Source organism: Cydia amplana, chromosome 7, assembly GCF_948474715.1.
Source record: "Cydia amplana chromosome 7, ilCydAmpl1.1, whole genome shotgun sequence".
NCBI lineage: Eukaryota > Metazoa > Arthropoda > Insecta > Lepidoptera > Tortricidae > Cydia > Cydia amplana.
In genome coordinates, this window is record NC_086075.1 from 16,569,138 (window position 1) to 16,592,471 (window position 23,334).

The 23,334-nt window shown below is 35.5% G+C and overlaps 3 protein-coding genes across 4 annotated transcripts in view; 2 read left to right on the forward strand and 1 right to left on the reverse strand.

The window, feature by feature from the left end:
• The window catches only part of LOC134649573 (alanine--glyoxylate aminotransferase 2-like), a 393,462-nt gene that overhangs the window by 297,795 nt on the left and 72,333 nt on the right, over window positions 1–23,334 (forward strand). The window lies entirely within an intron of this gene.
• LOC134649606 (ATP-dependent (S)-NAD(P)H-hydrate dehydratase) overlaps window positions 1–23,334 on the reverse strand; it is a 395,537-nt gene that overhangs the window by 78,926 nt on the left and 293,277 nt on the right. The gene's annotated exons all lie outside the window — the stretch shown is intronic.
• LOC134649501 (protein artichoke) overlaps window positions 3,178–23,334 on the forward strand; it is a 28,255-nt gene continuing 8,098 nt past the window's right edge. Inside the window, exon 1 of one of the 2 annotated variants that reach the window (XM_063504258.1) lies at window positions 3,178–3,309. The gene's annotated coding sequence lies outside the window, so the exon portion shown is untranslated. Of the gene's footprint in view, window positions 3,310–3,339; window positions 3,567–23,334 lie in introns of those variants that run through there. The other variant, XM_063504257.1, reaches the window with a different exon arrangement.

A 23,334-nucleotide genomic window follows, 5' to 3' on the forward strand; every position in this document is an offset into this window, starting at 1 on the left:
AATAAGTACTACTATGTAAAAATTGAGTTCTAGGAGTAAAAAGAGCTAATCATATCCCACATAGAGTTGAAGGGGTAAATTTTTTACCAATTTTGAAGAGGTGCCTTTTTAACACGCTTTTATTAGATCGACCTGTATGTAACTAACTTGTAATGGAATCTTGCAAGTTAAATTTGATCCACTTCCCGGTTTCCGATTGAGCTGAAATTTTGCATACATATGTAAGTCGGGTGACAATGCAATATTATGGTACCATCGAGCTGATCTGATGATGGAGACAGGAGGTGGCCATAGGAACTCTGTGATGAAACAACGCAACCTAATTGTGTTAGGGGTTTTTAGAATTGTCTCGATGAGTATTAGTTGTCTGTCGTAAGAAAAGTACAGTCAGCGTTAAAAGCGTCTACCAAAAATGAAATTTTTGCCAAAAACTTATTTCGTGTTCTAACAGTCATTGACTCGACGAATAAACAGACATAGCCACCATGCAGGTGACATACAGACAGATGGATGGACTACAGAACCGTAAAAAATTGTTGAGGTATTAAGTGATGTAAAATGCATTTTACAAGTAAAACAACTCGTATGTATGGTGACTCCGCGTCCGCGGTGTCTGTAAACACGCTTAATAAAATTTGAGTCTGTTTGTAATTCGCTCTTCAATAACTTTAGCTAACTACTCCCTACGTCGGTTTTAGGCATTGTTCTAGGTGCTAAGCAACGTGACGTCATGCGTGTATTTCAGGTACGTAGATATAACAAACTCACTTTGATTATTACGTGTACCATTTCAACAAATTCCAAGGTGGCATGTTTCACCTTTCAACCAAAGGACGAAGTTATTGTGTAAATTTACTACAACTCAGATGAATTTGAGATTCAGACGACTTTATTATTACGGAGTTTAAAAAAATATCTTATTTTTTATTTGACTATTAATAAAAATATTTTTACTTACTTAACCTTTAAATCTTGACGAAAATATGCACTTCATTAATATATTACAAAAGGAAGGAGCAATATTTAAGAACGTATTTTTAATTCGATTACCGCGTTATGGTATATAAAACACACAGTTTTCATTACTCATTACATGCCTTTTATTACGCGTAACGTACAGTGGCGAACCTGTCGGGCTACTGCGAAAACCAAATTTCGCAAATTGCGGGGATCAGTCTCTTTTACTCCAATGAAGGCGTAATTAGAGTGACACAGAAAAATGCCCGCAATTTGCGAACTTCGATTTTCGCGGTTATAGCCTAGAGTTCTCGGCCGAGCGCTGCTGGCGAGTGGCGTAGAGTAAACACACTATCGAGTTAACCAAGTAGGTACTCGCTGAGATGACCGAGACAGCCACTCAGTCCCCAATCATTTTAACCGACTTTCAAAAAAGAGGAGGTTTTAAATTCATCGGGTTTTTTTTTACCAGTTTTTTGAAAAATGTTTCCTAATTTCTTCCAGACGTCGGATCGATTAATATAATGCTTTTTCTTTATAATTAATTTTAATTATTGGTTCCATCACTTCAGAATTTGATGATCGGATCCTGGAGATCTATGTTTTTGCTTCGGGTCTAATCGACAGAAATTGGGAGAACTGTTAATTTATTTTTATGGTATTTTTAATTTGTAGCTCACGAGGATTTGAATAAACGTGCAAACGTTTTTAGCAGTAGCAATAAAAACGTGTACCTATAAATTTAATATAAATATTTAGATATAAATTTAAGTAACTTTTGTTCGCTCCATACTTTATTTCTTATATTTTTTCATTAATACGTGTAAAACAAAAAAGATAGTATACTACTGTTAGTTTATCTATTCTCTATTCGATTTTCGAAATACTGTAGTAATGATTAATTAGGTAAAACCGAAGTTTTAGCCGACCACGAAATTGATCACAATATTTGTGTATTCTCTCTTAAACAAGCTAATTTTATGTTAGTTAATTACCAAATTATAAAATCTAATATGTGTACATTTTGGTTTAGTAAAAGCATTAAAATGTGTAATACTCGTAATCCATATTATGTCCTGATATTCACTTAAAAAAAGCACTCATCACACAGCAAATCAGAAATGAGGAATCCGATTCTGATTTTAATTTATTATTCTGAAACTCTTGTGGATTTGACCTGTTAGCTGTCAACATTGAGATTTCAGGACCAGAAAGGGTTGACAACTGACAAATATATATCAGTTTCAGAATAAGAAATCAAACTCAGAATCGAGCTCTACGCAGAAAGAAACTTGTAATTCGCAACATCCCAAGCCGGCCCGAAAGGGCTTTTGCAAATAACCCGTTTTGCATTATGAAAATACAAGAGATGAAACAAAAACATGTACCCAAAGTGTATCAAAAGGCCACCGGTCCGTCCGTAAGCCTTTACGAACCCATTTTAAATTAACGAAATGGCAAATTTCAATGGCTATCATTTATTTCCATGATTTCATGCGTAGTTATGACCGTCCATACAAAACGATTTAGGAATGAACTCGGAACAATAAGTTTCGGATTAATTTCATTGCGGGGGTTGGGGTCATGTGGGGTTCATTGTATGGTGTTGGTTACGTAATTTGCAACAGTAAAATAGATTACGTATTTTTGGGAATATTCAATTGTAACAGAGAATGTCATATTGATTGCACTGTGTAACATAATTTTATTATAGCTTCAATGTGGTTACACAATTTTATTCGTTTGTTGACATTTGATTATAAAACCGTGATCGCTTCATTGTTTACCTACGCATATTCAACACCAGAAAAATAAAAACGTTCACGTTTACAGGTCGATTTGCTACATGATATGTAAGTGCTATTCAATTATTTTTCAGAATTTTACTATTTTATATTGTCATGTAAGTATTAGTCATTTGATTTGAAATTAAGGTCAGGCTACATCAGATACAAAATTAAATATAGTTTAACGACTTTTATATGGACGACACGAGTCAGGAGTAAAGTTTAGTTCAATATAATTCTAGTTTTGTTATGTTTTTTTTATACATTGAAATGTGTTTCTACTAGAAACTGCTATACACAGTAACTTGTCACTATCATAAAAAGATTTACGCCTCACATTCAATAAATAGAGCAACAGCAATAGATAAACTTTCTCAACTGAACTACAAAAAAATAAAATGCATAGTTGATGACGTCACCGCCATAAACTGAGCAACATCGGGCGCGCAACGATCAAACGAGCTAATTCCGCTGAAATCCCATGCAGAATCTTCGCCCGCGTCTTACTAGCGGGAACTTCAAACTAATCAGGAACACAGCACTGTTCGCGTTACGCGTGTACGATGTATGTAATTTATTAGCGTTTATTCACATATAGCGATGTGTAGGGATGTTCTACGCAGACTCCGTCGAGATGGCTGCTCCAGTGTGTTTCGGGAGCCTGGATGCGGCGGTCGCTCCCGGTCCCGTCGTCTCCCAACTTGCCGAGGTCTCCGTTCAGTGTTTGAACGCTCCCGCTTTCACGGATTGGATACTTGACAGCTTTGAGTGCCGGTTTGACTGTGGAAATGATAACATAAGTGCTAAATGAGTGTGCAATTGGTAAGTTTCACGATGTAAGTTTGTTTTAAAATTAGAATTACTTACGTATTATAATAGTTATCACTAAAAAACGACAGCTGCGTTAATATTGCCACAAAAACTTATAACTATGTGTTTTAAATTTCAAAGAAAAATATTACGATATATTTTGATTTCTCCTACTTATATCTTTACTGGAACTGCTTCTTAAATAAATTAAAAACTATTACAAGTTCGTTTTGTTTTTGTAAGTATAGAGGGATAGGTATCTTCTATTACCTAATTAGTAGATAGATGATAATTATTTAATATTACTGATATTTAAAAATATGAAAAGTAGTAGTAGACATTGATTGGAGAAAAATTATTAATAATTAACCAATAATAAGAAACTTTTACCTATAGATTAACAAATAGGCAAAGGGTGAGTGAATAAGTGAGTACCTATACGATTATTTAAGTAGTTAGGCAGGCAATCAATTTTTGCAGACCGTCAACTACAATTTTAATTAATTTGTTTCACAGTCGTACATATTAGTTGAATTTTTAATTTGTTAAAACTTATTTTAAATTCTCTAACAGCATTTCTATTTGTTTAATTGGGTACAATACGGAAGTGATTTCGTCATACTGTATAGCCTGGCAAGAAATTAAAAAGTGGAAACACTGTAATGTCGTCCCGTTTTTCTTAGATTGATTTGAAAGGGACGACACGCTGTGCCTACATTTAGTTAATAATAGTTTGTCTCTTTAAAAATAATCACATGTCGCCTACACTAACTAAAAACTTAGTAAATTATACATCCTTGAAGTTATTTTGAGCATAAAATATAATCAATCGGACCTTGCCGCAGGGGCCTTTTTAGATTTAGGTTAGTTTAGTTTTATTTTAGAATAGTTTTTATTTTGTATTTAGTTTAATTGTAATTTTATTTATTGTTTTTTTTTGTCATGTTTTTGTACCATATATATGAATAAATATTATAATATAAGATCAATCATTAAAATAATTGAACTAAAATTACTATAGGTATCCCTACCTGCAAGTGTATCGGAACTTTATACCTAAATGAATTTCATTCATGATATTTCCATGCCATTTCGCAGCTCGCTGTAAATGAAAATGGGATTCTTGCTACGAGATCCAAAAGCGGTTCGAATTTTCAGGAAATGCCAATATTAAATGGGAATCAAATTCTGAGTGGGGCCCTTGCGGGCAGGGCTTAACTTGTCAGCCAGCTTTGACTTGACGTGTGCGCGTTTATCACCTTTCCTCAGTTTGGTTTGAAATTGCTTCCATTATAAATTTTTCACATTTGAATTATATTTAGGAAAACAGTTTGATGTAGGTACAGAATTCAATTTGAATTTCATAGTTTAATTTTGACTAAAATTGCTGGTATTTAATCAATACCTTGTTTCATTGACAATCAGAAATCGGTAACGTAAAGCCACCATATAGTCCAGTACGACACATAGTCCACAAGTTTAAGACGTAATTACTTAATTACGTTATGTTCGTATTTCATATGGTAAAAAAAAAACAATTCTAAATAACATGTTACCTACTTTCATAATTTGATTTTGGTAGATGAAACTCCTAAATTGAATTGATGTATTTTTTTTTCGTGTCAACTAAATAATCTTTTTGAAACATTGACAGAAAACAAACAAAACACAAAGTATTAGTTAGAATATAATCCGAGTACCTTCAAATAGCTTGATAATTACAATTAGTTTGGCTATAGATACTGCTCTCTAAATAATCCTTGAAACTTTAAGGCAAATTGAACGGTGTTTTAGAATTTGGAAGCTGAGAAAGTTAGGAAATTAAACTGAAGTACCTCAAATTATTTATTTTCTAAATGCTTTACAGTGAATAATCGGCCGAAAACCTATTAAGTATTTCGCTGAGGTATGGTTCATTGGCCTGAAGGCCTCCCCTTTTCTTTGGCACATTTTCCTGACGAATGTAACTGCCAGTCTCGTAATAAATAGTTGCCAGTCATCACGAGTTCTTCTCAGTCTGATTGCTTCGGTGACCATCAGGATGAAGCTCATTTTCGGCTACCGGGTTCCTTTTTTGATTTTCTGGGAGCTAATTCTTTAAAATGAATTATATTATCAAACTTACCTTTTGTTGATTACATAACATGAGTTGCAGATATGCTTACTATCTTACGTTTTTAGATAAATAAAAAGTGTTTAATTCAGCTGAAACATATAATTCCTGACTCAATACTTTTTGCAAGACTACAATATGGCCACTGTATTTTGAATATTAGAAACTTATACCTACTCAACACTGATTTACCTACTCGACAGAATAGAATAGAATAGTTTCTTCGAAATCTACTGAGTGAGTGAGATGAGTAAGGTTCGCATAAGACTCGATCATATTGAAATAATTTTAAATGGGTTACTCACGTATTGCTCACGTAACGCTCGGCATGTTTCGGTACCATAACATAGGTATACTTTTATTTTCATAAAGGGAGATAGCTGATAATTTAAAGGTATATGAATGTTACAGGCGGTAGCCTTAAATACAATATTATATAGTTCATTTAATCATTATAGACAGTCCTGTCTAATTACGCTCGTCTAATAACTGTTCAACCTTAATTTCGCTAAGCCTTTTAATTGAAAAGCAGATTTAGAGCCCGTAGCGCGGTGTAAAGTTGCGCGGATAAATGGCCTTCATTCGTCACTGGCTGCGATACTCTGTCTGTACGCGCGACGAGAGCGTCGGGTATCGGAACTTATACTGGGTACACAATATACAAAGGGTTTTTGAAAGACGTTGCAAAAGACAAACACTCGATACTAGCGGTAGCGGTGTTGGGGGCTAATTTTTGAATTTCAAGCGATCGATTTCGTGTGACTCCCCCCTTCAATACTATCTCCAATACTAGGCATTTAAATTCTACTAATATAATTGAAAACTATTGATAGCACTAAATTCCCACATTCTATCGCTCGTATTTCAAAAATATCATTTCGCCGTTTTCAACAGAAAGTGACGAGTGACGAAAAATCGCCCCCTGATCTGGCGTTGATGTTTTAATTAACTAGGTTTCCATTTCATATTCGTGATGTGCTCAATTCTCGGAGAACTGCTAACGAGATTTTTAATATTTAATATTATTTATTAGCTTTAATAGGAAACAGCATTGTTCATTTTTACTTCATATTGTATGTATCTACGGATATTAATTATTTTAGGTGTTACTGTCAATCCAGGAAGTTGCTTGACTTTCCAATAAAATTAAGACTAACAAAGAACAACATTAGTTATTTCTGCGACTATGTTAATCTTTGAAAAGCAAAATGAAGTATAAAACGTGCGCTCGATTTCCCAAGACGCTGGTAAGACCGGATGCTAGTACCTACACCGCTCAGTTGTACATTTAACTCTATTGCCTTGATAATAAGGGTGACAGCTGTTAACTATGCAACAGAACGTGATCCCGGGCACAACACGTGCCAAATGACAGCCCGAGGGTCACACGTCATGCCCGTATCCGCAAAATATGTAGTGAAACATGAGTTTTGATTCGTTCCCGCCATGCCATAAAATGAATAATTTATAGCAAGATTTTGTTTAGACTACAATGAATATGGTACTGTTTATTTAAATATGTAAGAGAATAATTTTTGCAGTTTGTGATTACGCGCAGTTGTTGATCTTTAAATGGTTTTTAAGATATTAATATCGTTAACTATCAAAGGTTCGTCGCATTCAGAGAGCAAAAGAGGAAAATTTTACTCCTCTGCGCTTAAATTGAATATATAAGCTTCAACCGAAGTTTCGGTTTTGGCAAGTTTCGGTTTAAAAATCATGTTTAGACTGAAGGTACGGTTTTGGCCAAAAAACTGTCGATACAGACGGCCAAAGCGAAACAAACAAGGTTGCAATTATCGGTAGTGTCCGGTTCCAAGCGAGATATCATTTCGCTAGGTCAAAACAACATATGTAATATAATAATTATATATGTATAATTAAAGAGCGTTCAGGTAGAATCTGTATCCAGAATTTAATTTATTAAATAAATACTATTCATAAAATATTACATGTTTTGTTTTGTTTTTATGCAAAGAAAGTCTATATATTTTTAACGAGTACTCGAATTTCTATTAAAATTAATAGGGATTACATTTACTTCGTCGTAAAGTTTCACAGAAGATTGTCTTACAAGATAAAAGCGCCTTTGTTTAAATTAGAATAAGTAATTTTAAATGTGTCCCCTAATGATTTCTCCTCTCCTCCTTTAGGATTTTTAAAAATACTATATCAAAGTCAAAGTCAAAATATACTTTATTCATGTAGGCCTAGCAACAAGCACTTATGAATCGTAACATACTTATATATTATCTTAAGCTAATTATCAGAGCAATTTATTGATGTTATTATTCCATAATAATATTGGATTACATATTATATAAATCAAATTTAACACAAATTTAAGAATTTCACAAAAGGATCGTCAAACATGATAATTATGAATATCGAATTATGTCATGGTATTTTCATTATTTTATTAGCTTGTAATAGTCAATAAAAACCGTTTGTTGTAGATTATGATAGTATCTAAGTAACCCATTTAAAAAGATACTGATTTTTCAATATCAAAAGTGACGCTTTTGGTTGAACAAACGTCACTTTTGGCACTGAACATATATGGACAGATCAGTCACGTTGGAAACAAATCGAATAAATTAAACTCGAATTGGCCTTACAGTGTGATAATTCGAGCTAACATAATTACTTTGGAGGGATAATTGTGATAAATGTATAGTTAAATACCTAAAGGTTACATTACTATTAAATTTCTTTCAAGTTCAAAATACTTACCCAGAAACATGGGGTTTGACCACATAGCCCGGTTTTATTCAAAACTCCGTTTAAATAGTTTGAAGCCGCCCATAACCGCAGTTAGAGCTTTTAAGAATCAATTTAATCATCATGCAACCTATTAAATATAAACAGAAATCAAGTGATTAAAAAGTTTTCGATCAATTCTGTCCCAGGATGTACATAACTACCAAGGAAAAATACAATGAATGCTGATGACAGGCGTCTTATCGAATCTCGATTGGGATGCCATTATCAAAATACCCTTTTCACTTTTCATTCTCCTAAAATTCGAGCGTTAAGGTTACAAAACATCTATTTAGTCGGTATTATTTGATGTCTTACAGATCCTTTAATCACACAGAAATCAATTTGACAAAAATATTGTACAGAGGAGTATTTTGTATTTATTTTGGGCCTGGTTTGTAGAATGGCAATGAAAACAATTGTCATTACATTCGTATATCGGAGAGGGCAGCACTTTCTTTGGCGTGACGTGTCAATGTACCTACAGTAAGTTTATATTTCCGATTCAGGCCACAAGATGGCAGACCCGCCAACGCACATGGCCCCTATACCGGTTTATCCCGTATCTTTTCCAACAGTGACAATTGTAAGCAACCTACCGTGCAATTTGTCTGTGTAGTGACGTTATCCTCTGCGTGATTTATTGTGGACATGCAAAAAAGTTGTGACTGTTTTTCTGACACCGTTTTTATTACAGGAAAGTTTGTCCCCATGCGTACTTCATTATAATGTTTGTTGTTTGATTATTGTTTTAATATTTTCCAACGTTTAAAGTAGTACATTTTTATTAAGTAATCAACTTATTAATAATTAAAGTAGGTATTACACATAGAAATGGTCATTAAACATACGTAATTATACCTACTTATACATACGAGTATATACAAAACCTGTACAGTGTGTACTTATTAAAAATCGCTCTCCCTTTATTGTCAGAAGAAATAAAACTCAACTGTACTACGCAGATTAGTCAGAGTTAATTAAAAATAAAAAGATCACGCAATTACAGCGTAAATCCTATTCCCATAAGCTTCGGCCGCCCAGTTACGTCGTTACAACGTATACATTCAGAACATTTAGATCTTCCGAAAGCTTTCAAAGAAAGCTAAACAAATCATGCTCATTGATATTAGGAAGATAATTAATTGGCTAGAGCGGCGGCGGTAGATTAGTGACCTGGGGCCCGGGGGAGATTTGTCAATGTGATCATCTTTTCATGCGGACTAGGGGCGATCAAGGGAATTTATTAATTGTACTGTCCACTGAAAGGTCGTAATGGTGATAAAGATCAGTGTTGGATACGAGTATTTTTTGTATGTGGCTGTGATTTGCCAGACTCATATCACGACTCTGTTTTATCTTGTAAGGATTGGCTACATTTTAAAGAGAAGGTTCAACATTTTTGTGCACATTTAATATACCTACTGGCGTAAAATTCACACGTTAACATTAAGAATTACTTTTTAACTTACTCCTTTTAAGCTATTATTTTTAAATGAATCCGAATAGCCCCGTTTTTAAACTATCGTCCATATATTTTTTTTTGTTTTTTTTTTAATAGCCCGTTTTAGTGTTCCACTGCTGGGCAAAGGCCCCTTGATCTCCACAACTCCCGTTGTTGTGCTTTTTCCAGCCATAATACTCGCATCGATAAGTTATGTAACCAAACCAATGTATGATCAGCGGCATTCATTATTTATATTTTCCAATCAAATCATTAAGTAAGTAATCCTACTATAATATTGTAACAGTGAAAGTTTGCATCGTAATTTGTATGTTTGAATTTTTGTTACTTGATTTCGCAACTGCGTGAAGCGCCTTTAGAAATTGGAACGAGGCATAGTTTTTATTTTTCATAAGATATCATCCCTAATGAAGGTAGGTAATAGGGTTTTACAGTTTTTTGTGAGAATACCTGATGTTTGTCATCATGTATTGTGTTAAGTGTTAAGTGGGACTATAATAATATATTATTATTAATACCGCTTAGCGCTAATGGGTCAACTTTTCCATCCAAAATATCAAGGATTTTAATTACATGGTACTTTGAGGTAAATAGTAACTTCTACAGACTAAGTACATATTTATGACAAAAAAAACCGGCCAAGTGCGTGTCGGACTCGCGCACGTAGGGTTCCGCACCATCAACAAAAAATAGAGCAAACCAAGCAAAAAACAAGCAAAAAACGGTCACCCATCCAAGTACTGACCCCGCCCGACGTTGCTTAACTTCGGTCAAAAATCACGTTTGTTGTATGGGAGCCCCACTTGTTTTTAGTATTTGTTGTTATAGCGGCAACAGAAATACATCATCTGTGAAAATTTCGGTTTCACGGTTCGTGAGATACAGCCTGGTGACAGACGGACGGACGAACGGACGAACGGACGGACGGACGGACGGACGGACAGCGGAATCTTAGTAATAGGGTCCCGTTTTTACCCTTTGGGTACGGAACCCTAAAAAAAGGTAACTAATTTTAAAATGACAGATGATTTAAAAATATAAAAAGTATGTACATGAAATACGCACAATTTCATATCAGCACACATGCTTGTTTTTTTTTTGTATATACGATTGGTTTTAATTAATGTATGCGTATTAATTACAACGAATTATTATTTTTCTGTAATTTGGTTCTGCCCGCAAACCCCACACTCGCTGATAAACGGTGTTACCTCGTACTTTTGTTATATGCCTTATTACCTTCTACCACATACCTTTTTTACCTACCTCGATTTATCAAAACTAATATTTCCTAGCAGGTACAAAAGTTCCTAGATTTGTAGATTGTTAACCAAGTTAAACACTCTACTTTTCATTTCGAATACGAAGAAAGCCAAATGCATGTGTCGTTTTAAAAACATGAGAAAGTAGGCATTTTGATAGTAAATCTTGAGGGTACTTTCAATTAACAATTTAAGCAAAAGTATCGTTACCTATTTATGGAATGGGGAGTTAAATATCAGAATGGAAATTGTATAACAAATCCATTTAAACCCAAATTTCAATTGATTGTCAAAAAAAAATATATAGGCGTACTTGGAACGTAAAATGCTCTAGTACAGAAACGTATCATTTTCTGCACACCTTTTAGAACAACAATGACCCTCTTTCAGAGCATGAGAAATTAAAATAACATTCTTGTTTTATTAGGATAGGTGCATTATAATATAAGATAATTTGTGTTTGGTTATTACTTATTACCAATACCAAATGATTTCAACATTACAAAAAAAATAAAACCGACTTCAAAAAGGATGAAATAAAATATTATCCTTTTTGAAGTCTATGCGTTACCAACTGATATATTTGAAGTCGGTTCCAAGCCAAGTAGTAACAATACCAGTCAAAAATAATCAGCTTTATGGCTATAAATCCAATTTTTGACTCGTATTGTTACTACTTGGCTTGGCACCGACTTCAAACATATCAGTTGGTAACGCATAGACTTCAAAAAGCATAATATTTTATTTCATCCTTTTTGAAGTCGGTTTTATTTTTTTTGTATAAAGTTTTTATTTTTAAATTTTTAGTTTCAATCGCTGAGTGAAAAATCAATCACCCCTATTTTCCTAGCCTTAAGGTTGGATTTTTTTTTTCAAATGAATATGGGACCAACTTTCCAATAAAAAAATAATTATCAAAATCGAACTACTATGTAAAAAGTTATGTGTGGTCATACATAAAAAACATATATATATATATATATATATATTTACACGACTGCCCAAACAAAAAGAGTGTATTGTTTTTCAGCGTTCATGTTTGTATGTATATATTTATGTATTTATGTGAGTTTCTTTATTCCACGATAACTTCGGAATGCCTTAACCGATTTAGATGTATAATATATCATTAGAATCCTTACGTCATCCCGGGTGACATAGGCTATGTGACGTCATTACAAAATCAATATGGCGGACTTAATACGCCATATTACGCAACCTTAAGAAAAAAATATCTTGCAAACCTATCGAGTAGGGTATCAAAATGTAGAGCTTTGAAAGACGAGTAATAATATATATGCAACATGTTGGTTTAAGTCTAATTTTGAGAAAGTAAGAATTTTCAAAATATGTTAAGAAAAGCAAATCCCATTAAACCATTTATTATTATTGAATCGGATAATAAAAGGAAGGTTTTGACCGCAGATCATAAAAAATACATAATATAGTACATATTACATTATACTACTTTGAGTTTTTAACACGTTTTAAAAGCAGCCAAATACCTACGTTCCAAATTGCGCTAATGGAATCGAAATGTGTACATATAACTTATATTTATTAATCGATAAGATTGTAGCTTTGAGTATATAGCCTAAGGAGATGTGATAACGTAAACTCTTCGAACAAATTTTTTCGCCACTTTAAGCGGGGGGCGAGGTAAACACCTACAGTACACCACCAAAAGATAAGTAACTCAACAGACACAGATTTTGCTGTTGCGACAAACGCACACTACAAAAAATTTCAACACATCAAAAATTACACGCACACAGACAGAGTTTTCACATAACTATGCAGCATACATACGAACATGATAGTGATGGGTCACATCTAAAGAATGAGTCAAATCAGTTTGATGAATGAACTGAATTGTCTTATACTATTTATTATAAAATTGTAAAAATGAAAATTCTGTACATTGAAGATATTAGGTAGCCAATAAAATGATTGTTTGTATGTATGGCTGTCTGTATTTGTGTACACGCACAGCTAAACTATGGAATGAACTGTCGCCCGCGGGTTTTCCGGGCTGATACATAGGGTTATCGTCCCATAGAAAATGTGAATTTCGCGCCTTTTTTTACTGACATTATTTGCTTAATCAGCTATATTAAACAAACTGCAGTGATTGAATGAATGAATGATTCATTCAATCATTCAAATGTTGAGTCGCTTTTTTGACTTTGTCACATCCCTTAAGACCGATTCGTCCCCGTACCACTGTATTCATGTTTACATTTTTCTGTCGTTTATGTATCGCAACGGTTTTTTCTTTAAATGGAGATTGTACTTCAATATATATTTAATAGTTAGTATAAATACTTATTTATGATAGGAAACGCGATCTTGTTGCGAATTTGAGCTATCAGATCGCCTTTTACAAGATAATACTGCACAAGTCACCATTTTTTAAGAGAAACGTCTCGCGACACGGAACGATGCAAAATGGCGGTGAAGCGACTTCAAGTAGTTTTATATAACGTGTTTGAACAGTTGACCAATGTACTTTGCCGGAGGGGGTCGCCCGTGTATCACATCTCCTTAGGCTATATACTCAAAGGATTGTAGAGTCCGTCTAAGCTAACTCTGCACCGACTTTGACAGAAAAAAGTGTGAAAGTGTCATTAATAACCTATTTTTTTTTGTAAAAATCTACATTTCTTCAAAGGCCAAAGGCCGACATGCATACCCTACACGAGGCCCGGGGCGTAAGACAGACCCGGAGCGCGCTTTATACAACATCCCCAAGTATTCTAATTGCAAAGGCCGAAGCTCCTCGCAGGGCCGAAGGACTGGAGCGTAAGGCAGGTGCGTGCTTTTTGTATCTTCCCCAAGTTTCTTAATTGCGAAGGCCGAAGGCCGAGCTCCGCGTAGGGCCTAAGGCCCTTATCCAGGCTCAGTGCGCGCTTCCAACTTCCCCAAGCATCTCAATCCCGAAGGCCGAGCTCCGCGTAGGGCCGTAAGGCCCGGAGCGTAAGCCAGGTGCGTGCTTTTTGTAAGTTCCCCAAGTTTCTTAATTGCGAAGGCCGAAGGCCGAGCTCCGCGTAGGGCCGAAGGCCCGGAGCCAGGCTCGGTACGCGCTTCTAACTTCCCCAATCATCTTAACACCGAAGGCCGAGCTCCGTGTAGGGCCGTAACGTAAGGCCCGGAGCGTAAGCCAGGTGCGTGCTTTTTGTAAGATCCCCAAGTTTCTTATTGCGAAGGCCGAAGGCCGAGCTCCGCGTAGGGCCGTAAGGCCCAGAGCGTAAGCCAGGTACGTTCTTTTTGTATCTTCCCCAAGTTTCTTAACTGCGAAGGCCGAAGGCCGAGCTCCGAGTAGGGCCGAAGGCCCGGAGACAGGCTCCGTGCGCGCTTATAACTTCCCCAAGCATCTTAATTCCGAAGGTGGAGCTCCGCGTAGGGCCGTAAGGCCCGGAGCGTAAGTCAGGTGCGAGCTTTTTGTATCTTCTCCAAGTTTCTTAATTGCGAAGGCTGAAGGCCGAGCTCCGCGTAGGGCCGAAGGCCCTTAGCCAGGCTCGGTGCGCGCTTCCAACTTCCCCAAGCATCTTAATTTCGAAGAAAGAGCTCCGCATAGGGCCGTAAGGCCCGGAGCGTGAGCCAGGTGCGTGCTCTTTGGAACTACTCCAAGTTTCTTAATTGCAAAGGCCGAAGGCCGAGCTCCGAGTCGGGCTGAAGGCCCGGAGCCAGGCTCGGTGCGTGCTTCCAACTTTCCCAAGCATCTTAATTACAAAGGCCGAATTCCGCGTAGAGCCGAAGGCCCGGAGCGTAAAGCAGGTGCGTGCTTTTTGGAACTTCCCCAAGTTTCTTAATAGGGAAGGCCAAAGCTCCAATTAGGGGCCGACGGCTCGAAGCGACCGAGAGAGGATCGTTTCCACGCAAGCTCGCGTCCATGCTTACTAGTTCTTCAAACACAGAAAAATATTACAAGTATCTAAATGATAAAGGCCGAAGACGGAGCTCCACAAAGGGTCGAAGGAACTTTTACAGCTCGCTATAAGCCCACATATTTTATGCTGGTACTATTAACCTAAATCGCAGTAATATCTATCAGATGCCACATTTTTCGCTCAAATCCGTTGATTAACTGATGAGGAGGTAATCACGTAAATATACCTCCACGAGTGTTACTTTAGATCCGAATAAATCAGCGTCATCTGTATCAGCATTTAGGTACATGTAATTCTGAGTAATGGCTACCGTGTACATATATTATTATCTAAAATATCTGGGTGACCGAGCTTCGCTCGGAAAACATATAAAAACTCGAAAATGCGCGTTTTCCCAGAGATAAGACCTAGCTAGATCGATTTCTCGCCCCCGAAAACCCCCATATAGTAAATTTCATCGAAATCGTTAGAGCCGTTTCCGAGATCCCCGAAATATATATATATATATATATATACAGGGTGCTTCCTGTAACAGGAGCAATAAATTAAACTGTAGGCTGTACTCCTCAAACTGACCAACATTTGTTCAGCAACTTTTGAAAATAACTCATGTTTTGATTTTTATGCTGAACAAATGTTGGTCAGTTTGAGGAGTATAACCTTTAGTTTAATTTATTGCTCCTGTTACAGGAAGCACCCTGTATATAAATAAATAAATATATAAATAAAAAATTTTAATTCATCAAGGTCCCCGACTGCAATAGAAATAAAATATACAGGTACAGTCATGATCCTAAATGAGCCTAAACTTTTGCATTTGCTGTTTATGACCCTGACTGAACACTTATATTCTAATTTACATTCATTAAGTTGAGTAACTAACATAACTAAATTTATTTTTAGCTTTTCAGTTCGCTTTTAAACTGCAGTCGTGTTTTTTAATTCTTAATTAATTGTCGGTTAAAAAAGGAATCACTTAACTGGTCAAAAAGCAGTTGGTTGTTCAGAGATGAATAAGTTGGTTTTTATAATACGTCATGTCACATGGCTGTGGTGTAAAAACATAGTTTAAACATAGTAAATTAATAAGGATATCAATAAGTATTCCATTTTCTTTGCGGCCTTGAGTAGCGCCCTTCTAATTGCGTAGGTACCTACGTGTTTGACTTGACTTGAAACTCATCTCCTCTTTATTTGTCATAATGTTCTTGTACCTATATTAATTGTTATGAGATACATGTGACTTCTACAGAGACTGTTTTCGGCTTTAGGTAAGCAAAGTCCCAAGTTACATTAACGAGACTTAAAACGGAATAAAATATGGAGCTACACAGCATATTTTTCAATGAAATTAAGAGGAACTCGTGAATAATAGAGCGATGAACGACGTGCTGCAGACTTAATTTTATGCAAACGAAATATTTTTTTGCTACTTGACTACCCACGCCCTTTTAGGTTAAGGCGTGAAAAATAATATCATAATATCGCTGAGTTTATTAATTATGATCTTAACCAAACCCGTGTTAGTCGAAATTTCTTTATTTTAAGTCAATTTTTATTTTAGTAAACGCTATTAGGCCAATCAAATTAGATTAATATAAGCGTTTTGAGGAATTAATTCCCAGCAAGATGGAAATCATTTGAATACCTGCATTTAGTCCTAAATGCGTGTAATCCGAGTTTGCTCAACTCCAGGAGGTGTGCATAAATTTTGGGAACCTTGGAAGATACATTTTTCTTGGATTGCCAAACCCCTCGATCTAGAAGGTACCCACCATCAATTACAATGTCACCACCAGCAAGGGTTTGTGGATCCGACACTGGTGATAAAGAGTTTTCGGATTTTAACAAGATGACCAAAAAAATAAATTCAAAGTGGCCCGTTTTTACAAACTTTGACTACGAATTCATATTAAGGTACCTTTCGGATCCTCAGATATCAATTTTGATCATGATTAGAGCAAATTTACCGTAGAGCAGACGTACCGTTTTCGAGCTACAAGCAAATACTGAAAAAGAGCAAAAATGTGTTCACACCTCCTGGGATTGAGCAAATTCGGATTACACGTAATATGTAAATGTTTTGAGGCATTGTTTATCAAGACAAGACGTCATATCAGATTTATTTAGACCCGTAATAATATAATCTATATATATAAATGCAAGTGTCCTGACTGACTGACTGACTGACTGACTGACTGACTGATTCATCAACGCAGAGCCGAAACTACAAAAGCTAGAAAGTTGAAATTTGCACACTAGGTTGCATTTGTAAAGTGTACAAGAGATAAGAAGCGATTTTGAAAAATTCAACCCCTAAGGGGGTTAAAAAGGGGATGAAAGGTTGTATGGGGTTCAAGTTTTAATTTAAGCTAGAAATTTGAAACTTTGTGAAAATGTATTATATTAAAAAACAAGAAAACTAATTTCAGAGTTTTCGAAAATTCATCCCCCAAGGTGGTGAAAAAGGGGTTGAAAGTTTGTATGGAGATCAAATATTTTTGTGAGTGTGTGACTTTAAACTTTGTATATGGGTATATTATTATAAGACAGGAAAAGTAATTTCAGCGTTTTTGAAAATTCATCCCCTAACAGGGTTAAAAAGGGGTTGAAAGTTTGAATCCATTACAAATGCTTTGAAACTTCTTTGAAAGGCATAATAGCCGATTACAAAAAAAAAGTAATTGCGACGTTTTAGGAAATTCAACCCCTAAGGGGGTAAAAAAGGGGATGAAACTTTGTCTTGGGGTGCAAATTTTATTTTAAGTTAGGACCCTGAAACTTTGCAAAAAGGTATTAAATTAAAATACAAGAAAACTAATTTCAGCGTTTTCAAAAATTCATCCTCCAAGGTGGTGAAAAAGGGGTTGAAAGTTTGTATGGAGATCAAATATTTTTGTGAGTGTGTGACTTTAAACTTTGTATATGGGTATATTATTATAAGACAGGAAAAGTAATTTCAGCGTTTTTGAAAATTCATCCCCTAACAGGGTTAAAAAGGGGTTGAAAGTTTGAATCCATTACAAATGCTTTGAAACTTCTTTGAAAGGCATAATAGCCGATTACAAAAAAAAAGTAATTGCGACGTTTTAGGAAATTCAACCCCTAAGGGGGTAAAAAAGGGGATGAAACTTTGTCTTGGGGTGCAAATTTTATTTTAAGTTAGGACCCTGAAACTTTGCAAAAAGGTATTAAATTAAAATACAAGAAAACTAATTTCAGCGTTTTCAAAAATTCATCCTCCAAGGTGGTGAAAAAGGGGTTGAAAGTTTGTATGGAGATCAAATATTTTTGTGAGTGTGTGACTTTAAACTTTGTATATGGGTATATTATTATAAGTCAGGAAAAGTAATTTCAGCGTTTTTAAAAATTCATCCCCTAACAGGGTTAAAAAGGGGTTGAAAGTTTGAATCCATTACAAATGCTTCGAAACTTTTTAGAAAGGCATAATAGCCGATTGCAAAAAAAAGGAATTGCGACGTTTTAGGAAATTCAACCCCTAAGGGGGTAAAAAAGGGGATGAAACTTTGTCTTGGGGTGCAAATTTTATTTTAAGCTAAGACCTTGAAACTTCGCAAAAAGGTATTAAATTAAAAAACAACAAAACAAATTTCAGTGTTTTTAAAAATTCATCCCCCGAGTTGGTGAAAAAGGGGTTGAAAGTTTGTACGGAGATCAAATATTTTTTAGATTGCGGGACTTGAATCTTTGTATAAAGCCATATTATTAATTCTCAAGAAAAGTAATTAAAGCGTTTTCAAAAATTCATCCCTTAAAAGGGTTAAAAAGGGGTTGAAAGATTGTATAGGGTTTATATTTTATTTTAACCTACGAATTTGTAACTTCGTAAAAAGTTATTTCATTAAAAGAGAAGAAAACTATTGTTAGCGTTTTTCAAAATTCAACATTTAAGGTGGTGAAAAAGGGGTTGAAAATTTGTATGGAGGTCAATATTTTTTGTAAGTACGGGACTTGAATCTTTGTATAATGACATATTATTAGAATACGAGAAAAGTAATTTCAGCGTTTTTAAAAATTCATACCCTATAAGGGTCCAAAAGGGGGTTGAAAGTTTGTATAGGGTTCAAATTTTATTTAAAGCTAGGAACTTGAAACTTCGTAAAAAGGTATTTTATTAAAAAACAAACAAACCTATTCAGCGTTTTTAAAAATTCATCCCCCGAGGAGGTGAAAAAGGGGTTGAAAGTTTGTATGGAGATCAAATATTGTTGAGAGTGCGAGACTTAAATCTTTGTATAAAGCCATAGTATTAGAACACAAGAAAACTTATTTCAGCGTTTTTAAAAATTCATCCCATAACAGGGTTAAAAAGGGGTTGAAAAATTGTATAGGTTATAATTTTATTTAAAGCTAGGAACTTGAAGCTTCGTAAAAAGGTATTCTATTAAGAGAAAAGAGAACTAATTTCAGAGTTTTTGATAATTTATCCCCCAAGGTGGTGAAGGGGGTCGAAAATTTTTATGGAACCCAAATATTTATCGGAGTGCGGGACTTGAATCGTTGTATAAAGGCATATTATTACAATACAAGAAAAGTAATTTCAGCATTTTTAAAAATTCATCCCCTAAAAGTTTAAACAGGGGTTGAGAGTTGGTAGAGGGTTCAAATTTTATTTAAAGCTAGGAACTTCAAACTTCGTAAATAGGTAGTTAGGTAGTAGGTTTTATTAAATAGTGGACTTGAAAATCTTCTGGGGGTTGAGAGAGATTATATCGAGATTATCGAGAACAATTTTATTCAGTTAGGGGCTTGAAACTTCGTAGCCAGGTTTTGAAAGACAAATCTTATGCGTTGTAAAATAATTAACAAATGATTAACCGTCCCTACTGCTATCTTTTGCTGCATAATGTTCTAAGCTAATGTAGAATTTATAACCACCAATATACAAATCCACGCGTACGAAGTCGCGGGCAACAGCTAGTATATTATAACTATATTCTTTCTTTATCACAGTATTAACCTGGTTTTCCCACATGACGTCCTTTTCTGCGTCACATTAAATAAATGGAGCAGTTAGAGGGGATCACGGGCGTTAATAGCATAATAGCCGATATCACATGACGCGGCGTGCCAGCTTACCGTCTGAAAATATAGAATTATAATGACTGCGAGCTACACGATTTATGTCAGGGCCATGTCGAGCATGTAAATTTTTTTAAAGCCTTTTTTTATCATGCGTGCAGGGTTTTTTTTTGGATAAAGTGCTAATATCTGCCGCTTACACGTGTATCTGAATTCAACAATGATTAATAACAACAGGCGTTACAAGTGGTAGAGGGTTCGATAAATTATGAGACAGTACCTAAATCTATGCATTTAAGTATACATAGTCGTAGTATCAAGGAACGCTTTTTATTTTACTTGACGGTATTATATATTGAGGTACAGTGGGCCGAGAAAGTGGTCTACCAGATTTGACAAAAGTTTCTGCGAGATCTAACGATCGCTAAGGTTGACTTTTCTAACGGAGTTTAAAGTAAATCGACCTTGTTATCTCATGTCGTTCAGACGAACCTCAACCGTAGGGTGGTAGACCACTTTCTTGGCCCACTGTACCTAGCACATATAACAATGGAAAATAGCTTTAATGTCTACTACTAGATGCCTATTGTCAGCTATATTATTAGGTTCATATGTATTGATGTAAATTTACTCTCAAGTAGCCATTATGGTAGACACAACACGCCTGATAATGATACTGAATAGCCCCCTAACTAAAGTATCAAACACGACAACGCAAAGTCACACAGCGAAAGCTACACTTATTAAGCTTTCAGGATGTCCTATACATATTCGCGTATGGTTAAACCAGGGCTAGGAACCGGTATTGATATATACCTGTTAAAATCGTTCAAAACCTGTTCTATTATTTCGTACCTACATTCAAAAACCGGTAAATTGATGGAACACGAACTAAAAATATCGTTCTCTCTTATTACTGGTAAGTTGAAAGAACGTTTTTGTTGGTATGCGAGGAACAATATAATACCGGTTAAACTCACGACGTTTGAAAGAGATACCAATAGGTACTTATTCGTTCTATTTTCCTTTGACATTTTCAATTCAACCAGTTAATTTCTTTCCACAAGAACGAACGAACTTGGCATAATCTGATATATAAATTCAATTCAATATTTCGATAGAACAATTCTATAACCGGTAGGTAACCAACCGCAAACGGAAACCAACTTTTCGTTCACGTGTATGAACAAAACCGGTTTGAAAAATGAAATGGTTTCCGAGCCCTGGTATAAACTGCTGTTATAATTTATTCCATTCATCCTAACACTCACCTTTACCTAGTTATGTGTATGACTCCTTCCCTATTTCAATGGTCTTAAATTAGGCATCGCAGAAAGAAAGTATTCCATTCTCGTTAATGTGCTACGACTTTTACTCTAGAACAATAATTTACCTCTGGAGAACCAGTACAAGCCTGGTCTTTGACTATACTTATTACTTACGGATCTTGAAGAGACATTTACGCTGGTTTTAATGACACTGAAGCGTATATTAAGATCAACAGATCTGTAATGCAAAGAGAGCATAAAGGTAAAGGTAGAAATTTGTATGAAAAGGCGAACGTACTAATTAAGATTGAGTTGTAAACTAAGCGTTTTGAATGAAAGGCACAGACCTTACAAATTGAAGAAATCTGCTCGGCCAAACGACGCGTACCTATTGAGGATACAAAGATATGATATAAACAAATTGAAGCCAATTATGCTATGTTATCTGTTGGAAGAAAAATATGTCATTTGCAAACAAATGTATAACATTCATAAATGCATTTTAAAGAGTTTAAAATAAGCTAACTAGCGAAGCTAGTAAGAAAGCAAACGATTTCGAATCATTCATCTTAAGTTGGCAAAGTTTTCCAATCTCGGAATAGATGTCTCGGTGCTCTGAGTAAACCTATTTGTTACTTTAATGTCAAAGAAAAGTGGTTAATACCGTTCTTATTGCTGCATAATAATCCAAAGAAATCAGGAACATCAATTTTTATAACTTTATGGCAGCTGTCACACTGCCCGCCAACGATAAGCGAGAAACGAGAAGCGATGAGCGAGTCCTTTTTTTGCACTTTGTTTTCTCTTAGAAAATTCTAACTGGCAATGTAAACAGTCCGCATCCACGATTACCACACTCAAGAGCAGTGAAAACGCGATACGTTTTATGGATAATTCTAGTGAAAATGACTTCATTTTGATGATTACAAGTTTCATCGCGTATGATTTTATATTCAAGCTGCCTCTTGCCTCCTAGCCTAGTCAGTGCCTACCTAGTGACTTTACTTACGAAGCTGGAAGTCCCGCGGGTTCAAATCCTAGGGCATTTATTTGTGTGTTCTCATGGGAGCCCGGGATCCAATTGGCAGCTAATCCCGAGAACTGGCGTAGGCACTAGCTTTTACGAAAGATCTGACCTTCCAACCCAAAGGGTAAGCTAGACCTTATTAGGATAAGTCCGGTTTCCTCACGATGTTTTCCTTCACCGAGAAGCGGCTAGTAAATATGAAATGATTTTTCGTACATAAGTTCCGAAAAACTCATTGGTACGATCCGGGATTCGAAGATTAAAAGTCGCACGCTCTTACTCTCTCTATAATCCTGTGGTTAAAATACGAACTTTTTGATTTCTCTGAATTTAATTGCATATTTTTGGTGAATTACGAATTCACAGTTCAAGGCGAAATACAAGTTCATAAAGGTTACATTCAGATAGCGACTGCAGTAGCTGATAAAAAAGTAACAGATTGATCGTTCTAATTGCGCAACAGAAATGACAGCAACGCAATTTAAGTAAATTAACGTTGACATCTCCCGCGTCCATGCTGCAGCAGAAACAATGCAACAGCAAAACGCTGCTGCAATCACCATCCGAATACAATCTTAAAATGCATAATCTTTAAGTGGATTCGTAGCAGTCAACCGTCCGTAACTTTCAAGTTGTGTCGAACTATAACTTTTTCTTGTTTGTCGCCATCTTAAACTCTGAAAATGTTCTACAAACTTTGCGTAAATCTATCTCAATAAGCCATGCTACACTGTCCAATGCCATACATCGTTTATGGCGATAAAAATGAATGAAAATTGCATTTTCGGAAATATACGGCCAATAAAATTTAATTAGACGACATTAACAATGACGTATTGCCGGCTATGCTCCGGGCATTAGCGTAATTATATTGTGATTTCGAAATAATCGCGTGATAAATGGCTTTTACCAACTTCAACTTCTGGTAGCTGTAATAATAATTCATCGCCAT